General features: G+C 42.8%; 1 long non-coding RNA gene across 2 annotated transcripts in view; it reads left to right on the forward strand.

Moving 5' to 3' along the window:
* Nucleotides 1-22,857, forward strand: part of LOC146653362 (uncharacterized) — a 282,044-nt gene extending 259,187 nt beyond the window's left edge. The window contains exons 4-5 of one of the 2 annotated variants that reach the window (XR_014907218.1): nucleotides 22,330-22,536; nucleotides 22,616-22,857. This is a non-coding gene — a long non-coding RNA (uncharacterized LOC146653362). The remainder of the gene's footprint in view (nucleotides 1-22,329; nucleotides 22,537-22,615) is intronic. The other variant, XR_014907219.1, reaches the window with a different exon arrangement.
* The last annotated feature ends 481 nt before the right edge of the window (nucleotides 22,858-23,338 follow it).

Raw genomic sequence — 23,338 nt, forward strand, 5'->3', positions numbered from 1 at the left:
TGCCATTGCAGACCCTACACCAGGGGTGGGGACTCTCAGTCCACGAGGGCCGGTGTCCCTGCAGGTTTTAGATCTCACCTTGGGTCAACACACCTGAATCACATGATTAGTTCATTACCAGGAATCTGGAGAACTTCAGGACATGTTGAGGAGCTAATTTAGCCGTTTAAATCAGCTGTGTTGGTTCGAGGACACATCTAAAACCTGCAGGACACCGGCCCTCGTGGACTGAGATTGCCCACCCCTGCCCTACACCCTCCTGTGGCAGGTGTGGGAAATGGAGATGCTTACTGAGCCTTCTCGTTTCCTCTCTCCTTCTGAGGGTAGCATCTACCTCCCAGTCTGAAATGCATTAGCTTCATTTGGATGCCTGAAGTTCACGATCAGCATGTCAGTCTGTAAAGGACGAAAGCAGGCATTGTTCAGCCAAAAGTCCTTCCTCTGTAAATGTGCAGCTAAACCAAATATGTTACTGATATGCTTCAAACTCCTCTAGATCTCCATGGGTAAAACTGTGAGCCAGTAAACCAGATGTTCTTTCTCGTTTTGCTTTTATAGATAAGATGTGATGAAGAGTGTTCAGTCTGTGCCAGAGCATCGTCTGAGATCAGTTCCCTAAAGGTTGACTTGTAAAGTTGCACAAGGCCACATGACTATCTACTGTTGGCCTGAATCACACCCAAGTCAAATATGTGGATTTGCAAAGATCAAACTAGATGCACTTCACCCACAGCTCAGTTCTTGAGAAGAAAACAAACTGTAGTGAGATTATAATATATTACTAATGTGTTTTACTTTGGGCGCAGAGCGTTGCAGACAGGCTGGGTTGGTGAGCGTGGCCGTCCGTGTGCAGACTGAATGTTACGTCTTTGAACTTCTGCTTGGGCGATAAAAAGAATCTGCAGGATGGGGAGATTACGTTACCCGATGATGTGAGTGGATTGGTTGAACCAGCAATAAAGTTTGATGTAATTTAGGTTTAGTTTCTCTTGAAAAGCCTGCATACCTACCTGTTGGAACAGCACTGAATACCATCGGACAACTGCAGAGCCCAGCAATGGTTGTCTCGGCATTCCTGTCTGACACCATTCATATTAACTGTAGTAATTAGATTAATATTAAAATATTGATGAGTGAAACACAATCGTCTGTGCGCTCAGGTTACACTGTTGCTGTGAGTCTGACTGTGAGGCCGTGCAGTCACAGAGGCAGCATGCCCATCACTCATTAGCTTGTAGAAGCATCTTTACAGGTAATAACTTGGAGTTGACTTGCATGACTGTGGCCCACTCTTCTTTGCAGTGTTGCTTCTTTGCAGTTTGTTGGCTTTCACTTCTGCAAAGCTCTCTTAAGATCCCACTAAAGCATTTCAGTCAGGTGAGACTGGACTGTCAGACTGTGTTAGCCAAGCTTTAGATGTTGCACATATGGCTTCAAATGTGACTCTAGATGCATGCAAAGATGCATGGGCAACTCAATGATTTTAAGATAATCGAGTCCTGTGGCTGCAAAATGGCCCAAATCATCATCCTCCCATCACTGTTCTGAGCAGCTGTGTGATGAAGGCCAAACATCTCTGCAAATATCTAAACACAAATACCTGCTGAGATTATTTAAAGCAGAACACCAAATTTGTTTCTTTTGGTTGTATTACTCACATAGTTTAACATTATCACATCATAAAATACACAAAAAGCTTCTCTGCACTTTACAGTTGTGCACAGTTGTTTTTTAACACAAAAAACACTGAATGCAGTTTATAATTATTACGGGTGAAAAAGACCAAGCTGCGTTGCAGCACCCTTAGCAGCAAAACTGCAATCAAGCATTTGCAATAACTGGCACTGAGTCTTTTACAGCACGGTGGAGGAATTTTGGCTCATTCGTCTTTGCAGAATTGTTGTAATTCAGCCACATTGGAGGGTTTTCAAGCATGAACCTTTTAAGGTCAAGCTACAGCATTTTAATCAGATTCAGGTCAGGACTACGCCACTCCACAGTCTTCAGTCGGTTTTTCTGTCCGAGGTGGACTGGCTGGTGTGTTTGGGACCATTATCCTGCTGCAGGGACCAAGTGTGCTTGAACCAAGAATATTTTTCTTTGGGATCATCAAGATGTTTTGAGACAAGCCTTTGTGTTCTTTTCAGTCAACAGTGGTTTTCTCCCATGGATGCCGATCTCTTTCTTTTTGTTGAATCCTGGACTCTGGATTGATTGACTGATGGCTCTCACTGTGGTTCACTGGTCACCAAGCCTTAGAAGTGGCTTTGTAAGCCTTTCTAGACTGATAGATGTCACTGGCCTTGTTTCTCGGGTGTTTCTTTAGATCGCCACGTGATGTGCTGCTCTTTCAGATCTTTAGTCGGTTTTTAAGTCATTTCTTGATTGGACTGCTCTGCTAGTCGTCAGGCCCGAGTGTATTTAGTGAATTCAGCTTTCAAACGTGTGGTTAACCACAGTTAGTTCATGATTTAATAAGAGGGGCTTTTTCACACAGGGCCAGTTAGGTTTGGATAACCTTTGTCTCTTAATCAATGAAATCATCTTTTAAAAACGTTTTCTATTTTCTCAGTCTTTCTTTTCCTAATATTACAATTAGTTGGATGCTCTGAAACATGTAAGTGTGACAAATCAGGAATGGTCAGACATTTTTTCACAACACTGCACACACAGAGCTGCAAAATAAACCGCATCTCAGAATCCAAAAGAAAAGATCGTGAGCTCCCTGAACTCTAACTTCTGGGCCAATGACCCAGGACTGTGACAGCTGGCCACTCTTGGAAAGACTGGCATTGTGTTAATGCACACACGAATGTTCAAGACTGGCAAACCGTCAGAACATCTGCTTACATAGAGGTGTTCAGACCTGCTCAAGTGCACTTGGATGCTATTTACCCTCACGATTCCTACGGCAGCAGTAATGGTGCGTGTAGTTTTTCCCAGACTGCACAGAGTCCTGTGAACTTGCTTTTTCAGAACAATAAACTTGCATTCTGTGTCGTGGCCTGCAGACATTATATTCAGGTCAAATGCAGAAGTTGGACAGTGTAGATGTCGGGGGGCGGATTTTATTCTGCCGGTGAGTTCAAGTTCTTAATTGCTAGTTTGAAGTTTTCTTTGACACAGTGACGTATGTTTATGTTCATACATCATCGTTACATTAATCAGAGTAAAGCAGACAACAGACTGAGACATGCCTGTATAAACTGGGCCTTTTTTACTCACCACCAATCAAGCACACAACATATTTTAAAAGATTTCCCCCCCCTAGTTTCACCGTTACACTGGGGGAAGTGCAAAAATAATGAATTTTAATAAACATTTTAATTCATTTTTAGGCTATTTATTTATTTATTTGCCATTTTCTGAATGTTAAATACAGGTTCATGGAGCTGAACAGCATTTAGAACATAATGATGGGATGCGACAGGGTCCAGCATAATACAAAGAGCCGTGATTCATGCAAGTGGTTTGAATTAGCATTAATAATAAAAACAACTGCTGTACAAGCTGGCCGAGTTTACCACGAGGGACTGGGAATACATTCCTGTGTGACACTGCAATAACATAATTTCTAATTTGAGTGTGTATGTGGAAATTAGATCAGCCATTACTCTTCCGCTCCACTGGCTGACACAGCTCCTCCGCCCTTTTCATCACCTCGTATCACCCTGTGCTTAAAAATAAAGGAGTGCTGTGTGAGTTCTTAGCCACTTTAATGGACCCGGCTGTAGCATCCTGAATGGCTCAGGATCCTATTGAATGTCAGCTTAAGTCCAGTGTATTTAGAAAATCTCCCTCTTGGAGCTCATCTTAAGGAGTTTTACCTCACAGTGGGCCGCTGCTGCAGAGAAGTGTGAAGAGAACTCTTGTCCGGAAATCACATTATCTGCTTTACACAACAACACAGCAGTTGACGCGGGCCTCAGCCAAGAATCAGGCGGGTTTTGATTGAACTTCCCCCTCCTCTTCTCAAAATGAAGGCCTGTCCATCTATTCAGGCCCCACTCACGTGGCTAATGAGCATGAGGGGCTGATGTTTCCCAGTTCATGGGAACCTGTGAGGCTTTAAGTTGCCCTTTCTTTACATTGACTGAACCACAACATCAGAATGACCAGCGTTACAGAATGAAATGCATGTGGAGTGCTGTAAACAGCTGGCTGTGAAGTTCCTTTGCTGAGCCAAGGCATCAAAGAAGTGCATGCAGAGCACCTTTGATTTCACAGAGTCTTTGTACACTCACTCAATCGCTGACATGTAATAACCCAGGCTCAGTTCTTCAGTCATAAGAAAGTCATAAAACCCATATGAGACAATCTGTAGTGGTTCCAGATAAATTTTCCAACAACACAACGACCATCTTTATGCTACATTGCAATGTTAGAAATAAATGTCCTAATCTTAAGAGTCTGGAATCCAAGCTGGTTCCATAATAGAAGAACCAGCTGAAAGAACCAGAGTGCCAAACATTGTCCCTGTTTCTAGTCCCAGTTAGTTCTCTTGCTTCAGCTGAAAGGGAACTATAGAGCAACGTGATATTAATGAATTTCAGTAGACCAGCCTATAAGTAATTAATGCACAAACACGCTTGAACTTAAAAACTATGCTTTTGGGAAAAAAAGGTTGAACACCGTCACTGTCACAGCTCTGTTGTCTGGCCTAAGTTCCTCCCTGTTCAACTATGTGTCTCAATAACTGCAAATTTACTATGGATAATAACAAGTGGCTTGCATAAGCACCCATTACAGTTTTAATGTTGCCACAAAAGACGCACTTTGGGCACTGTGGCAAAAACTACAGAGACTAATGGTTGTTTGGTTTTTAACACCAGGGTGGATCAGATCTGATTAATAATAACGATAAAACCAAGGAGCTGCTGGTAGACCTCCACAGGCACAAACTGTCACGGTCTGGCTGGGGCAGACCGTATGTGTTGCAGAGGAGGACTCAAACGCAGACCAAAACGTAGTGTGGATAAACAAAACAAGCCGTTTATTGAGGCTAGCAACGAGGGTAAAAATAATCGGGCATCGGTGAAAACTAAACAATAACCTAAACTGGGTGAACCAATAACAAAACATGAAAAACCTTAACCATAGTGAACTGACATGGGTACCTGGAGATGAGACATGGATGAGCAGACGACCTGACAACAAATGACTGAAAGCACACGGACTAAATACACACAGGATGATGAGGGAAGTGGGAACACATGGGGAAACAGCTGGCACACATGAACATAATGACGTCACAGTGGGAGAGTAAAACTGAACATGATGAACACAGAACACCAGATCTCTTCACAATAAAACAGGAAACATAATGAGACATAGACATGACAACCCGAACTTGACAACGTAAGACACAGACATGAAACGCATGAAGAGCAGGGGAGACTTAACATGGGTTGGAAACACGAGGGGAAACTAATAAGCAAATGAACATAGGAGGCCTAATGAGCTTAACATACTACAAACATCAAGATGAACTAAAACTCAAAACACTGGGTCCTAAGACCCAGGATCGTGACACAAACATCCTCCACTGCAACCACTGAACATCCAAGATATGGACATCGAGGCTGTGGACAGCTACAGGTACCTTTCTGTTCATCTGAACAACAAACTGGACTGGACTCATAATCCAGACGCCCTCTACAGGAAAGGGCAGAGCAGGCTGTACCTGCTGCAGATACTCAGGTCTTCAGGAGTGGAGGGCCCACTCCTGAAGACCTTCTATGACTCTGTGGTGGCCTCAGCCATCTTTTACGGTGTGGTCTGCTGGGGCGGCAGCACCTCTGCTGGGGACAAGAACAGACTGAACAGGCTGATCTGCAGGCCCAGCTCTGTTCTGCCCTCTGGACCCAGTGGAGGTGGTGAGTGACAGGAGAACAGTGGCTAAGCTGTCATCCCTGTTGGACAACATCTCCCACCCCATGCAGCAGACTGTGACAGCACTGAGCAGCTCCTTCAGTGGCTGCAGCACCCACGGTGTGGGACGGAGAGATTTCACAGGTCTTTCCTCCCCACGGCTGTCAGACTCCACAACAAAGCCTCCAACTGATCAAACACATCCACACATGTGCAATAAGACTAAGTGCAAAACCCTCTGACAAAGTTGTATTTTTACTCAGTTGTATACAGCATTTGTATTCTATTTTTATCCTATTGTATATTTTATTCTCTACTGTACATAGTTGTGTACTGTATTTATTCTTATTGTATTCTAATTTTTGCTTCATAACTTTTGCACTGTCCACTTCCTGCTGTGACAAAACAAATTTCCCACGTGTGGGACTAATAAAGGTTATGTTATCTTATCTTATTATCAAAACATGCTAAAGAAGTATAATTTAGTAGAGTCAGAAACTTAAAGATTTTAAATTTCAGATATACACTACCAGTTGGGATGGCTGTAGCTCAGGCATTACATCAGGTCGTCTACTGATCGGAAGGTTGGTTGTTTGATTCCTGGCTTCCCCAAGTCTGCATGCCGAATATCCTTGGGTAAGATATTAACCCCAAATTAATATCTAATTAATTTGTAACAAGTACATGTACTTGTTACAAGTACATGTACTTGTAACAAGTACATGTACTTGTTACAAGTACAGTACTTAGTGCGTGTTACTGCCCATCTCTGGTGATAGGCGGCTCAGTGGTCGTAGTGAGCAAGTCTCAGTTTCAGCTGTGAGGAGAAGACTTCAAGCTGCAGGTTTGACAGGACGAGCTGCAGCAAGAAAGAAGACGTCAGAATAAGATAAAAAGAGGCTCGTCTGGGCCATGAAACATTGGACTACTGAAGACTGGAAGAAGGTTTTATGGACTGATGAATAGTTACTTCAGTTTCACGATTTACAACCTGAACAGGTGATAAATAGATCTTTCAGCCCAATTCTACTTTTTCTGCATAATCCATCATACAAAATGTAATCAAATGGAAAAGTCTCTTTTTAAAACTTGTTTTATTAGTTTTAATCTTTTAACTTTATGCATCAAGCAAAGATTTAATTATCTGCAACATTCTCTGACTGGAAGAAATTAGTTTAACATTTAAACCTATTTTCTGCACATTCCAGCACATAAAATAAAATATTTTTTGTGTTTACACTCAGTCTTTCAAATAGATGCAAGTAAAACACAGCAGAAAATAAATAAAGTGAAAGACTCAGCGGTCCTGTTGCTCTATTTTCACCTGTAAAGCAGGAGTGGGGTAGGCGGAGGTTTACCCTGGTGCAGGTGTGCCGCGGTCAGTGGAAGAATCCGCGAGTTTCTCTGCGAGTTTCCCATTACGTCGTAGCTACTCGGTGCTTGCTCGGAAGTTTAGGGGTTTTTTCTCTGTAAAAAGAAGTTTTCTTCCCACGCACAGCGGACACTAATGTTTTTGTCACTTTTTATGGAATCAAACTCAAAGTAAGGTCAGTACTTCCACGCTTTAAACGCTGCACGCTCATACTCTCTCTGCACTCGATATGTGATCCACTGTTGATCTGCACACAGCTGTTGCCACGAACGTCGCACTCGCTTACGTCACTGTCATGAGACATTCTCGCAAAAAAATCACGGTTTTAGTAACGCAGTAACGCAGCGTTCCTACGGGAAAGTAACGGTAATCTAATTACCGTTTTTGCAATAGTAATCCCTTACTTTACTCGTTACTTGAAAAAGTAATCGGATTACAACGCGTTACTGCCCATCTCTGTCCACGACATGTGAAGACTCCTTGTTTATGTGAACTTGAATCTGTCACCACTGCAGTTTATTTCTGTGATATGATGTTGCTGTAGTAAAAGCTGTGCTCACCAACTGATGTGCTGAGAGGCACAAACACAGAGACAGTCAGCTGTCAGAGGCTTAAGGAGGCCGGCAGCATCCAAAGGTGAGGAATGTTTCACTCATGGTTTAATTTGCAGATCTTTGAAGCCTGTGATATACCGCCTATTGAAAAAATGAACTGGTCACATTTAAAACTGAAATATTAATTAACGACATCTTCAGCATCATTCCTGCCACGCTGTCAAGACCTGAACCTAAATCAGGTTGCTGGTCACATGGTGGATATTACAGGGATTTGTGATGGTTATGATTAACGTCTTGTGAGAGGTCAGTTGTGTCCGAGTAAATGATGTTTGGGCTTTCCTGATTTCGGGGACTTCTGCCTGGTTGTTGTTGTCATGAACACGTCTCAGGTTAACTGCAGTTTATTTACAGTGTGCGATGATCAGACCTTACACGGCGGTGACGATCCCAGGCTCCCACACAGACACGCGTGGCTCTCCGACAGTTTCTGAAAACTAGAAGGCAAGAATCTAGGTGAGGTCCCGGCATTGCACAAAACCCAGCGCACCGTACACACACACACAGACAGAGAGAAATGGCAGGTCCACACAGTGACCACTGTTTTTCCCCACCGAAGGTTTCAAGCATGCATTTCCATGCTGTGGGAATGATTTGATGCTTGGTGCTTTCAGGAGCTTTCAAGATAATGTGTTATTCTGACGAATGGAAGTCTGCAAAGTGCAGCACATGTGAGGTTAGTCCTATAGTGCACTTACCAAGCTAATGACCAGTCACTAACATATGTTCTTTTCCAATACAGTGTCTACACTTCTTACACACACACACACACACACACACACACACACACACACACACACACACACACACACACACACACACACACACAGAATGTGTGTGTCTCAGCTGTCCAGAGAACAAATGATCCTTCTTCTTTTTTCCCAGAACACAGAATCAGGTCCGATACAGAGGCCAGTGCTTAAAAACAAGACAGCACACCTATATATACAAGCTATATGATATATTTGTAGACACAGACGACCTTTTGAACTGACAAAAAAATTAGTGTACCATATCATTCATCTTACTTTATCATCTCTTTAGATCATGTCTTCAGAGTTCCAGAGGACAGCTACCAAATGAAAGATCAACACTTGGAATCAACTCCAGATCTTCAATCTGCTTGATTTGTCTTAAAATAATGTGGAAGTGCAGATGGCTGCCACTCCCTGAGCCTGGCTCTGCTGGAGGTTGTTTGCTGTTAAAAGGGTTTTTGAAGAACAGGACCAGGTCTGGCACCACTCACAGCTGAGTCTTCAACTTTTGGGACATGAAAACAGCAACAAATTGTCAATAAAAACGAGTCTTTGCCATCTTATTACAGCAGCTATTGGTTTGCAGCTGAATTGATTAAGTTTGTCAAAATGTGACAATAAACTGTGATAAACGACTTCAGTTGCTGTTGCAGACATGTTGTTGTCTACATACACAGAAATTCCCATTGGCTTCTTATATTGAGCCAGAACCTCATATTCTTAAAACAGACTTTCTTCCATAAATAGTAACATAGTTGCACAGCTGCAGGATGACGCAGAGATCTTCAAACCTTTGCCCACCTGTCTGAGAATACCTGTCTAGTGTTGGACACTGTTTGTCTCTGTAGATATATGAAGCATGGACGATGCGGAAGTGCTTTAAACCTGCATTGCATCTGGCAATAGCTGTGGTTGACCTCTGGTTCTGTAGATGGGAAAGCTGCTTTCTGTCCTGACCTCTGTCAATAATTTCCTGCTTAGTTTCTGGGCTTGGTCCCTCGTTTTGAACGCAAACTAAAGTCTGTGTGTAAATATCGGTCCTTCCCTTTATCTGTGGGATTATCTGTGGTATGAAGCAACATGCTCACTGGCTCATTAGTAATTAGTTAATAAGCGTGTAGTTTCACAGTCAGACCCAACCCAACTTATCACATCTGTTTTTTAACCTAGATTGTGAGAAAAGCAGCTCTCAAGAACCCATCTGTTATACTGTTTGTCATTTCATCTTGAAGAAGAACAGCTCACCAACGAGCTATGAGGAACTTACTGAGGAACACCCATTTGTGGGTTTCATTTGTAAAGCTGTAGTTCTTTCTTACTGTACGTAGTCCTGCACGTGTCTTTTTACCTTAAAGGTGTAACCTATGGGCTCACAGAAGCTCACAGTTAATGATTGCTCTCTCACACACCTGAAGCTGTTCTTTGAATGACTCGGACGTTCTGCCTGTAACGATGTTTGAAAGTTTGCTGTGATCGATCCCTGCTTATTAGCACTATTTGGATACAGGACAGCTCACATCTGACTCAGCACAAACAGCTTCAGCTGAATTCACTGGCGCCTGCTTCGTACCGCTTCGGGTTACACAGAAGCCCTTCCTCTAAAGGAAGCGAGAGCGTGGCTTGAATCCATCAATCTGAAGGATGCGAGCTGTGACTGTGGGGTTCACGGTGAAGACTTCAGCCACAAGAATGTTTTGGTCTCGTTTGTTCGCTTGTTTCAGAGTGAAGCACTGAAGGGCTGAAGTAGAGCCGAGAGCACAGCCACATGTGTGAGTTCAGCATTGTGTGTTTTTAATGAAACCTTTACAGGATGCATTCAGCAGCACTTATTTACAATGAATGTATTTATATTCGTGTTTTTCAACATAGTTAAAACAAACTCTTGATCCTGTTTAACCAGTTTGCACAAATAAAGATGATGATCCAGAAATGCTCATCTTTTCAGATCCTTCACTCAAACTATTTTCAGATGTAATGTTTTTCTGTGGAAAAGCATGTACAGTGTCGGCCCTGAAATCTGTCCAGCAGTCTTTGAAATCAGACATGCTGAAACTTTTGACCAACTTCAATCGCTTATCAAACACAACACCAGTTTTCGAGTTGTGTTAAATGTTCAACAAAAGGCTTTTCATGATCTTCAAAGGCTATTTAATAGGATGGACAATTAGTTAACTGTCTATTAATCACTTGTCATCTCCAAAGCAGGTTCTGCGTATTGGTGCCTCATTCTTATTTTAGTTCTAATAAATGCAGGAGTGCATATACTTTATTGATCTGTCAGATAATTGCAGTGAGACGCTCCATCCCAGCAAAAACGGATGAAACACTGTTATTTTCCTGTTATCTCAAACCACACAAACAAAATAACATTAGAACATTTTTGTCCACAACATCGGTGGTGATTCAGCACAGCTCTGATTATGAACCTATCATCAAACACAGCCGTCCAATGTCTACATTTATATATAACTTTATTATTTTGGTTTGTTTCCTTTGCTTTGAATTGATAAAAAAGGTATCGTGAAAGAATTCCAGAGCGACACGTAGCATGTCATCATGTCACCGCAAAAAGTTCCATTTGGAAATATCTATGAAATACCAAGTATATGTCTGTAATAGGCCAACAGTCAGTAGTTAGTTAACATCACAATGTTTTAGACAGTGATGCAAATAAAGAGTCCATCAAAAAGCTGCCAAGCCCGAGGGGGCCCGAGGGGCTGGCCAGGGCACTCTGGCACACCTGCAACTGGTGCAAAATGCTGCGGCACGCTTTTTAACTGGTAAAAGAAAATTTGAGCATGTTACTCCTGTTCTGCCCTCCTTGCACTGGTTTCCAATTGAATTTAGGATCTATTTTGAAATCCTTTTACTGGTTTTTAAATCCTTAAATGGTCTGGCAACTGTAAATTTGCCCTACGCCCCCTCGTTCTCTCCGGTCAGCTGAGCTTGCTCTCAGTCCCTAAATCACAGCTGAACTTCACACTAAGCCGTCTACATCAGTGGTGCTCTTTAAATCCAGGTAAAAAGCTCAGTTTTTATTCACTGGCCTTTCACTCAGTGGGTATTTTATTGTTATTTATTTATTGTATTTATTATTCCCATTGCTGATATTTCTGCTGTGCGGCACTTTGGCCACGTGTTGTTTGTAAAGAGTTACATAAATAAATTTAATGAGTAAATTCAAACAAAAAGCTTTTCAGCCCCGGAGATTTCTGCTTGATGTAACGATGAAGATGATGTCCTTATTGTTTTGACATGTCCAGATCCAACGTCCAGACAAATCATTCAAATAGCGCTAATTATTAATCTAATAAAATAATAGAATTTTTCTCTACTTTACTGCTTGGATGTGCTGCGTCACACAGCATGTGGTAACATCTGGCTCACATTCTGTGGTTAGTGTTGAGGCCCAGTAGACAGCTCGTTATCCTGGGACAACTGTCAGCCGGGATCTCCACACCCCAGAGTTATGAAAAACAAAAGATGCAGTTTTCCTACCGTACTATAAATATGCTGATCGCTGCTCTTAAAATGGGCATTTTAATTGGGTTAAAACTGTTGCATTTAATCGAACTGCTTTTTGGCTTTTTTTTTTCTTATTCTCACTGGGTCAGGTTTAGGCTTTGTTTCAAACTTGTTGTCATTGCTTATAACAGCACACAATAGTGCATATTGTTTTGTGTACTGTATATATTGTATATTAGTATGTAGCACAAGTACAGTTGTCCTGTGTTGGGTGAGACTTGGTACTTTAATCTTTTATTTAATACCAGACTTAATATGTGAAGGCTGAAGAAGAAAACACATGTAACTGTTCAAACACTGTCGCTTTCATATGTTTTACACTCAGCTGCTTTCCTAATCGCAAGTGACAGCTGGCAACTGCTGCCAGCGTCTCACACTGACACACACAATTAAGACTGTGTAACTCAGTGTTAGCAGAAACAACATGCACACTATCTAACACCACATCTGAGTGACATAAGGAGGCATTAGTCTCTCACTTCTTCCCCTTTGTTGTTCCCCTCAAAGAAAAAAAATGGTAAGGTCTAAATTGGGGTTTTTCCAGTGCCTACATAGATTTACGTTGCCATGGAGATGTTACAAAATAAGGGCTGGGTTAGTTACCCTCTCCTCCAATGTTTCAACAATCATCTGGGCTGTAACGAAAAGCAGAGAGCAAAGAGAGAAACGAGTGTCACCGGCTCTTTGTAGTGTCTGTCATCCTAGCCGGAGCATTTTCATGACTGTAACAACAGTTTAGCAAACGTGTTTGCACCCTGACATGTGCACAGATCACGTGACTTGATGAATTTAACAAGGTTTTCCAAAGCAGACAGCACAGATTGTGCTAAAGCTGTATATTCAGAAGTGACAAACTGAATGCTCCACCAGCCAGAAAAGGTCAAGTTAATGAAAAACAGAGCAGCACCTTTGAGATCCAGCCTGCTGTCCCACTCAAGACACCAACAACGACTAATTCACTTCCACTCTGAGACCTTGCACATTTTAAATGCTTGCTTGCCTCTCAAAACAAAACTGTCTCTTGTGATGTGAAGGAGACGGGACCGATGGATGGCTAGAATCTGCCGAAGCTGCCAGCGGGCATTGATCCTGCGGAGCGGCCTCTGCTCCACGCTGGCTGACGGCCAGACAGAAACAAACTGTGCAGAGGGAAAAGTTGCAATGAAGAAAAAAGGAGAAATTAGGAAAAACAACAACAAGAGGAGACGACAGTGGAGACATTCCCCAGCTGCTATGCTCTAAGTCGCATATCGCGCTTCACTGAGACAGCATGAGTTTAATCATAACACGCTGTGTTTGCTTAACAAGTTTACACTAGAGCAGTTCACCTCAGCCCACGCTGATGAGTCTTTCTGAGGGGAGGCAACGTTCCACAGTGACTCAGTCAGCCAGAGAACAAGCAATCTGCAGGACATGCAACACACGTGCAAATACACACAGACACACACAGAATAACAGTAAATTCATGCTTTTGTTCACTCCTGGAACTCAAGGCACGGGAAACTGCAGTTCCTGTAATGGCCTCTTGGCGACTCAGTCCTCAGAGACTCCCATTAATCAGGATATTTGTAGCAAGGTACAAAAAACAAAATCAGCTAAACAAGTCCCAAGAAACACCAGCCGGGAACATCTGGCTGTGATCTTTGCGGGAACCCTTACAACACGAGTTTTGAATTTTTAGCAAACAGCCCATTCTAGCTCAAATAACATTAGCAGATTTTATCAGCTGTCACTGGCAGTGTTGGGAAGGTTACTTTTCAAATGTATTCCACTACAGATTACAGATTACATGCCCCAAAATGTATTTTGTAACATTTTCCGTTACGTTACACAACGACAGTAACGTATTCTGAATACTTTGGATTACTTAATATATTATCATGCTTTTTACAACTACATGAATGTACTGTTGCTGTGTGATTTATTACTGTTACTGCAGGTTACTCTCCACACCAACACCAGCTAGATTTTTAAATCTTGATATAAATGAGTAACAGTAGGTGGACATTAGGTAAGGCTACACTTTTTGCAGCGATCTCGTATAGAAAACTATTCCACACGTATATAAAACAGGTCAGCGGCTCTCGACCGTAGTAAAGGGACCTCTGGCTAATACGTCGGGTTTGTGTCGGGCTCGTAGGTGGAACCATGGGACGATCGTGGCTCAAGAGTTGGGAGTTCGCCTTGTAATCGGAAGGTTGCCGGTTCGAGCCCCGGCTCCGACAGTCTCGGTCGTTGTGTCCTTGGGCAAGACACTTCACCCGTTGCCTACTGGTGGTGGTCAGAGGGCCCGGTGGCGCCAGTGTCCGGCAGCCTCGCCTCTGTCAGTGCGCCCCAGGGTGGCTGTGGCTACAATGTAGCTGCCATCACCAGTGTGTGTGAATGGGTGAATGACTGAATGCAGTGTGAAGCGCTTTGGGGTCCTGAGGGACTAGTAAAGTGCTAAACAAATACAGGCCATTTACCATTTTGTTGTCTGGGTCGACTTTGCTAGCAGAGACAGAGAGAGGCGTTGAAAGGCTGCTCCTGCAGAACTTATTGTTTCAGAGGAAACACGAACACAGAGTACAGTCGAGTCTTAACAGCTTACTTACAACTGGGCTGTAACACTCTGCCTGTTGCCTTCATATTAAAAAAATCTTTGAACAGTAATTTTTAAAAATATTTCTTCACGTCATTATGCGGCCGCAAGTAGACTTGACATTGGGCCGTTAGATTGAGACACAGACATTAGAGCCTCCCGTGTTTTGTTTGGGTTTTACCAAAAATAGAGAGGGGGCAGCCTAACGTATGGAACAGGAAAAGACCGCCGTGTAATCCGTTTATTTCAACAAAGTAACTGTATTCTGAATACCACCTTTTTAAACGGTAACTGTAACAGAATACAGTTACTCATATTTGTATTTTAAATACGTAACGCCGGTACATGTATTCCGTTACTCCCCAACACTGGTCACTGGTGCACTAATACAGCTAACACTGTTTAAGGTAAGTTGACTGTTTGTAAATTTTCAATGAACGCTTTTATTTAGAGCGGGGCTCCAGGCCTCGAGGTGTTCTGCAGGTTTTAGATGTGTCCTTGATCCAACACAGCTCGTTTAAATGGATAAATTAAAATGTTCTCCAGAGGCCTGGTAATGAACTAATTGTTCAGGATTCAGGTGTGTTGCCCCAGGTGATCTCTAAAACCTGCAGGACATCGACCCTCGAGGCCTGGAGTTCCCCACACCTGGTTTAGAGAACCTGCTTTCCTAATCCATGCCTAACTAACATAGTTAGATACAAACTGGCTATGAATGCGTTGCTACTAGTCTCAGTAATTATGGTATATAGTTTAATTAAACAGTTTTCATACATGCTACCTGTGCTGAACTTATACAGCGGCCTGGTCCATCAACCCAAACACCAGATGTGTTTTGTTTTATCCGGGTCTAAATCTCTACTTCAAAAAGCGTCACATGTGAGCTAACAGCTAGCTGTAGTTTCAGGTCGTCTTTACAGTGACTGCCCCTGCCATGCTGTGCCAAAATGACATTTTCATATGAGTCACTGGTTTGATCTCGGCCGTGCACCTCTATCTAAATCACAGGGTTGACTTATATTACATAAAGCTTCCATTTTTTTCACCTGCAGGAACTGTGCATGTATAGTACACTCATACCATGAAACTGTGTGTGTGTGTGTGTGTGTGTGTGTCACAGCATTTTAACAACACAGTGCTGTAAGGAAAACATGCAGTCGAGCGCACATACACATAGGCAGTAAAAAGGCTCCTTTCACTACCGCTGCTATTCATGCGTCTGTTTTCAATGCGACAGCACAGGATCAAAGACCGTCGCATTATAACAAATGAAACATCACACGATGATGCCAGTGACACGATCCTCATAGTCTGGAAGGTATCAGGTGTCACGCTGAAGAGAGCAAGAGAGACGCAGGGAGTGACATAACAGCACAGCAGAACACTTTCACACAGACATTAATCACTGATGTCTTCAAAGCAGTCTAACACCACACACTGGACCACTTTAGTTCCACTGATGGGAACTGAAGGTGGTCCAAAGTAAAACCATATACAGCACTGTTGGCTTATTCGTGTTGTTTGAATGTCATGCACAGTCTTATTGTGCAGTTTCTGATGCATGAGCTGAAATAAACCTGTGAGAGGAAACCCTGCATTCAGCACAGCCACGCCCACCTGGGGGTACCACCGGGCCGGTCAGCCCCTGTGCACCCTCAGTGGAGACCTTTCTGTCTTTGACCTGTGATGCTGTGTGGAGGTTTAATGCTTTACAAATGTTCCACCAAAGAGTCTTTGTCCATTTGCTAATCACAATAATTTAAAGAACAGTTGGATCAATAAAATCTATTTCTGCTGCTAAGAGTTTAGAAAAAATAAAATGTGAAATTTCTGGACTTTATTCTTGTATTGAATGTTGCATATAGACTCGTTCTTATACAACACTTTTCTACTCTACTCAAAGCACTTTATACTACATGTCTCATCCCCATATCTAAGTGCTCTCTGTCCAAATCAGGAAACCTTTCAGAGAGCAACCCCTGGTTCAACCATATGATTGGTGGATGACTTGCTGTACTTCCCAGCCACTCAAACATATGTGTTCTTTTCTTTGTCGCTTCCCATCACACATTGCTCTTATGTCAAAAACCTGCCCTGAGGAGAGAGTCTGACATTGTGGTCTGGTCAAAGCGTCTCGTACAAAGAAAGAAACAGCAATCATGTAACTGCATTAACAAAATCCAGAGTGTGCGTCAACTCATTTTATTGTGAAGTAAATGCGATAAGACAGTCGCGCAATGTCCTCTCCAAGTAATCCAGCTGCTTTTATCAAACACCCCATTTTTAAATATAAACAATGTTTTAAATTCTCTGTTATCAATAGTATGTGTTAGATTTTCCATTAAAGTTTACAGATCACACACAAAATGCAAAAGTCTTCCACTTCATAATAAAAACCAGGAATAGCAAAGCATCTGTCCAAAGTTATGAGACCCACAATAATCACAATATGTCAAAGTAGTTATTTTCTAAACTTCTCCCTCTTTAACAACAACACAACTGTGTTTTTATTTCTACACATGAATACAGATGATGTGATGTTTGTGGCACATATGTCGATGAAAGCTGATTCTTTGATTTGCATTGCTAATATTGGTGGGAACATTTCAGTGGACTATGTTGTTCAACCATTTAAGGTCGTATTTTATGAATAAAACGTCTTTCTTTCTTTTTTTTTACCATATTTTGTGGTAAAATGTGCAAACACTTTAGGAACACGAAGACCTTGTGAGCTGCAACCTGTTTTTGGGCCCACAGGTACTGGAACCAATAAGTAGGGTCTTTCTTTTATGTGGGCTTGTCTGTTTAAAGGTTCTTGGCTCTTGGGACTCTACCCAGTATTTCGGCCTACACTGCACATGTGAACTGCCAGACTGTATCAGGAGAGTGAGCGCTGAGTGTTCATGTGTGAAAAAACAGGAAGGTTCAAAAGCATCTGGATCCACTCCCCTATGATCAACAAATAACTGATCAAAGCCAAATAATCAGAGGCGCTTATGTCATATAAGAACATTTGAATTCTCAGAATAATTGCAAAATGAAGCTTTAGAGGAAAGCTCGTGTGATCTTGGGCACAGCTCAATATGGACACATTTTGTGGATTTTTAGCATACTGACAACAAATTTCAGCAGTGGTTTGATTGATGTAGTCATGGATTTGTGGTTAGGGATTGTGGCAAGCCACTAAGGCAACTTCTGAGGCAAATAACCCTGAAACAAGTGGTTCTGGCAGTGAAGGAGGAACGAACAGTTGGGGGTCCAAATCATAGAAACCAATCCTGTGCCCACTGCAGGGATCAGATTTCATATGAAGGATTCTTACAGCAATAATCTTTGAGTTAGTAGGTTTTGAAGTTTGGGGAAATCCACTTTCAGGCCCTTTGAGAGTTCAGGTTCTCAATTTTAAAAATGGAAAGACAGTGTTTGTTGGATTTTTGTCTTTCCTTCGACTGCATTACTCAAAAATCCAAAGTATTTATCAATCTGTGCTTTTTGAGCTTCTAATAATCAGCACCAGACTTTGTGACTTCAGCATAGTTTTATTAAACAATGTTTTTATTGCTTTTTGCAACAGCATACAAAGGTTTGTTTTCACAGTAATATGCCACAGTAATAAGAACACTCCCGCCTCACCTCCCATCTCTGCTCTCTCCCAAACCTACATCAAATAGAAACACATGAAATATGCATACAGTAGTACAATATGTGGCATTTATAGATATTGAATGAAACAAAAAGGGAAAAGAAATAGAAACAGCTAGCACAGACTAAACAATTTTCCCCTCATCCAGACTCCTGCAGCAGTTGTCCGATGTTTACTTCTTTTACAAAGTTTTTAAATGGCTTCCAAATCTCATCAAAATATGTTAACTTGTCTTTGAGAATTGCCATACACTGTGCCAAAGGATTTATCCAAGCACCAATAGCAGGAGGATCTGATTTTTTCCAGTTTAATGCAACTGTACATTTTGCCTGTAATGTACAATAATCCATAAACTTAATTTGATGGGCTCTTAGTTTAAGATTTTTAGGATACACATGTAGTAGCAACATTTCTGCTTCTAAAGCAATCTTTGTATTCAAAATTGGTTTATTTTATCTCCGAAAACGTCAGAGCACTTATGCAAATATGTGATGTCCTGATGAATCGAGCAGATATTTGAAGTTTACACAGAAACATTCTCGCATGAAAATATCTTAAAAGTTTATTTTGGGACCCAGACAGAGTAATATTTCAAACTCCGCCCCTCTGCGTTCCTCCGCCACTGCCTCGTTTGAATTTTGGATGAAATGCATTCTGGGATATTGCATTTCATCATTTCGAGCTGATTGGAGACCAAAACAGCCAATCAGATATTTTTGCATCCAAGTCTGTGATTGGCTGGCTTTGTGGCACAAATATAACGGTGTAGAGAAAGAGTTGAGCGCGCACGGGCAGAAATGTTGAGAGCGCGAGTAACACATTGCGAGCGAGCGCAAATGCAAAAACTGAGTGAGAGGGGCTGTTGTGTGTGTGTGTGTGTGTGTGTGTGTGTGTGTGTGTGTGTGTGTGTGTGTGTGTGTGTGTGTGTGTGTGTGTGTGTGTGCGTGGATGATAGCAAACACTGAAATACATTTTTTGCACGCAGGAATGAATTTTGTTCACTCAAATTCAGCTTTTCTTCGATCAAAATAAATTTCTTCTCAAAATACAACACTTGCACCTGCAAACTTTTTTTTACATGCACTCAAATTTTTTTTACGTGAGCTCAGAATAGCGGCACAAAAATAACGCCATAAGAAAGTGACTGCCATCCGCGGGTGCGCGCACAGCTGCTTAGAGCTGTAGCATCCAGATTACTTACAGCTACTTCTGTGCAGCTGATATAAGATGCGGTAAACTGAACACAGCTTCAACCGTCTGTTGAAAAATAGTAACGGACCACATTTTCCTGTTAGTACCTGTAACGGCATTGTAACAATATTAGATTACTTGTTCCTGAAAAAAGTAACGGCGTTATTCCCATCACTGGTAATGAGTCACATAACACTCATCACTGTAGATAATTCATATATTACCATCCCAGTGACATTGGGCAACAGTCTGTGTACTGGGAAAGGATGAGATTATGATAAGAGCCCCTCCCCCCCACTTCAGCACAGTTCATCACTACATGTCTGTCCCAGCCCCGGTTCCTGCCCAGCAGTATTAACAGAACAGAACAAGCCTGCCTGGCATACAAAATAACCCAAACTTCCTGGCATTAAACATGGAGGTAGTCCAGGAGTTTATATGGGTGTATGTGAAAATACTGTGCACAGGAACGCACAGCCCGTCTCAGGTTTCCCTCCTCATCATTCCATCGCATTCTGTAATGCATCACTGTCATGTTGCCCCATTCCAAATAGTTTAGTCTGACAGGACCCACTTGGAGGTGATAGCATGAACCTGTGTGTAACACACTTAAGCTTTCCACGCTGAGAGCTCCACTGTTGAAATGCATATGTAGAAAATGTGGGTTTTTTCTGTTTCAAAGCTAGATGTTTGTTGTTTCTTAAAGTTTTAATTCCTCTGCATGTTTTAGACTTTTGTATCAGCAATAAATCACATCACTCTAATATCAATATATATGATTTATTTTTGTGGATAACATTAACAGACACATACACTAATGCAACATGTAACTGTGGCCAGTAATGACTAATGCATTTCCAATGAACAGCTGCTGCTGCACATTTTCATAACAAAACTGCGAGCAGTATGTCCTGCACTATTTCATCCAACCTAAACAATTATTACTGCAAAAACTGCAAAATGGGGTGTTGCGTACACTTTCATAGCAAGCTTGAATTCTCAAATTATCCCACAGGTCTGTATTTGGCTTGGCAACTTTTTTGGTCTTCATATTTTACTAACAGCGACCCCTGTTTGCGTTCCATCTTAGGCATTGTCTCATCATCGATGGGAGTCAGCTGACTGCTTGACCCCTGAGCTGTCCAACATTTACTTAAAATTCCAGGGAGGTAATTTTGGACAATAATCAACTCATATATAACTGCAGCCTGCTTCACACACCTCGGTATCGTCTTACTTGAGTTAACATTCTTGACTCTTGAGCTGTTCTACACAACCCTGAATCATCATTGCATGCTGAGCTGATCCGTACATGTGTATTCATACTTTTTGTACTACAAAGGTGCTTCACTTACAAAGCCATGGTAAATCACGCTGTGAACCTAACTTGGTTTGGATGAGGTTATGTGCCAGAGTAAAGATCAACAAGTTCGTAGACAATAAAGGCTCTGCAGTGGAGATTACTTACAGTCGGGCATTTTGGACAACACTTTTATTTTTGATGCAAAAAAGAGAAGAGTGTGATGTGCAAACTGCTTCCAGGACAGAAAGGACTGTGCAATACTGCTAACACAACGTTGACTCTTTGCAGGCAGCATGCTAACACCAAGCTAGCAAAGCAGAGTGATGGTAAAACTGAGTGCGCATGTGTTAGCCTCAGGTTTATGTTGTTAAATGGTAATTATGAGACAATACATAATGTAACAAATTACTTTCTCTGCTGAGTAATTAAGTAACATACTCCATTGCTTTAAGGCATTACTTTTTTCAAGAACACTGGATATGACAGAGCAGCTATTTTTACTCCCTGACCTTGGATCATATTTGTTTTTAACTTTACTTGTTCTCAGACTGTTAAACACCACAGGGGCTGCAGCCGCTAAAGTTTCTCAGTGATAGAGATATGATACTGATAAATCTGTCAACTTATATTTTTGAAAGCTTTCTTTCTTTCAGAGATGCTTCAACCGGGTGTTGTGGCAGGACTTGTGGATGTTTCTAGGTTTGCTTCAGATGGACAGTGACGGAATTAACGAGTGCCTTAATTTCAAGCAGACCAATGAAATTAGGGGTTAGTTTCATGGACTCACTTCTCAAGGAAATATTTTTGGAAAACAGTTAACTTTCTAACTTAATGAGCAGTTGGGAGTCAGTGGTGGTGAGGCTTTTTATTCTGTTCCTGGGTTCTTAGTAGGGCAGCCCTAGTGATCCTACAGAGGTGACGACAGCATTGGAGGTGATGCTGGACAGGTCAGCTCGCTCTCTTGGGCTGGGAGGAGCAGATAGCAAGGTGAGAGGCCAGTGGCAGAGCTGTGAACTCCCGGTGGACTGGAGTGCACCACATATTGCACTGATTTGTTGTCTGTCCATTTGCCTGTGGGTAAAAAAGAGCAGACACTTAGCTGTGTCCAGAATCGGGAACTGAACTGTGAAGCCAAAAGAGACGATCTGTGTGGAGCTCAGCCGTCTCTAGAGGGAGCTTGGAGAGATGTGCTTTGCTTTGGAGACCCAGCACTGGTCAAACTGTCATGGTCTACGGTGGGTGGCTGGAGTTTCCATTAGGCTCCTGAACTGACCTGGGATCCGCCCCTGGGCAGGGCCAACTCCAGCTCCTGCACACCTGGAGCCTATTGCAGGCTATCAAGCCAGAGGGATTTAAACCACACATTGATGTTCACTCACTGCCAGTTCGTCATCAACCCATGTTGGTAACAGGTCTTGTGTTTCAAGTTCTCGCTGTAATTCATCTTACTAACTAAGACTCTTTTGTGCTACAGTCGCTGTACCCACCCTGGCTCACTCCACCTCTGGACTCGGAATACCTAGTGATCATTTTGGAAATCCCTCTGTGCCTCACCTGCCTGCCCTCCTGCCATCACACTCCATCTGGAGCCCCGGATCTCAGGTCAGCCTTTCCACGCCACTCAGCCTCCCCTGGATCTTCATCATCCCCCTCTCAAACACTCCAGGTCCCTAACTGCAAAGTAAGAATTGCTGCTCTTATACTGGCCACTTCTGAGCTGCCTTCACTACCTGCCTAACTTCTATATCCTCTCCCCTCAGTGTGACTGTTCCCCACTCAGCTCCGTTCCACTTCTCAGGCCTCGTTCCCTCGCCCTAGCCACGTTCCCCTGGGCACGCCACACCAAGGCTCCACGTCTCGTCATTTTCTGTCTTTGCCACGTTTCCCTTTTTTTTTTTTGTTCCCCTTGCACTTAACTGTAATAAACTATTAAATCATCTACCGTCTCCGTTCTGGGTTCCTGCACCTGGGTCCTATTCAGTACCGGCCATCCGTCGCCGTGACAGTACGAACTGGCCAACAAATGGACTCAGCAGACCCAGTACGTGCAGCAGTCTCCAAGCAGGGAGCCATTTTAGGGGCTCATGAGCAAGCGTTGCAGGTTCTCGACACCCGGTGTCAAGCCATAGGCGAGACCCAGGCTAGGATCTTAGCTTCCCTGCAGGAGATTCAGTCGGCTCTTTCCCCTCCTCCAGGCCCATCCTCCGCGTCCCCTGCGCCCGTGGCAGAACCTCCCCAGTCCTCCCCAGCTCCGACCCCTTCGGGCTCCGTGTTTCGCGATGCTGCATTCCCAGAACCCGAGCCGTACTCTGGGGAGCGGGGCCGCTGTACGGCCTTTCTACTGAAATGTTCTCTCGCGTTCACGCATTCACCCCGTTCATTTACTAGCGAATCAGCTCGGGTAGCATATCTGGTGGCTAAGCTACAGGGCAAGGCGCTGTTATGGGCCGAGGCGTACCTGTCGGCTCACCCGCTCCCAACCT

Source organism: Rhamphochromis longiceps, linkage group LG14 (assembly GCF_057381845.1).
Source record: "Rhamphochromis longiceps isolate RC_006_pf linkage group LG14, R_longiceps_female_GT1.1, whole genome shotgun sequence".
NCBI lineage: Eukaryota > Metazoa > Chordata > Actinopteri > Cichliformes > Cichlidae > Rhamphochromis > Rhamphochromis longiceps.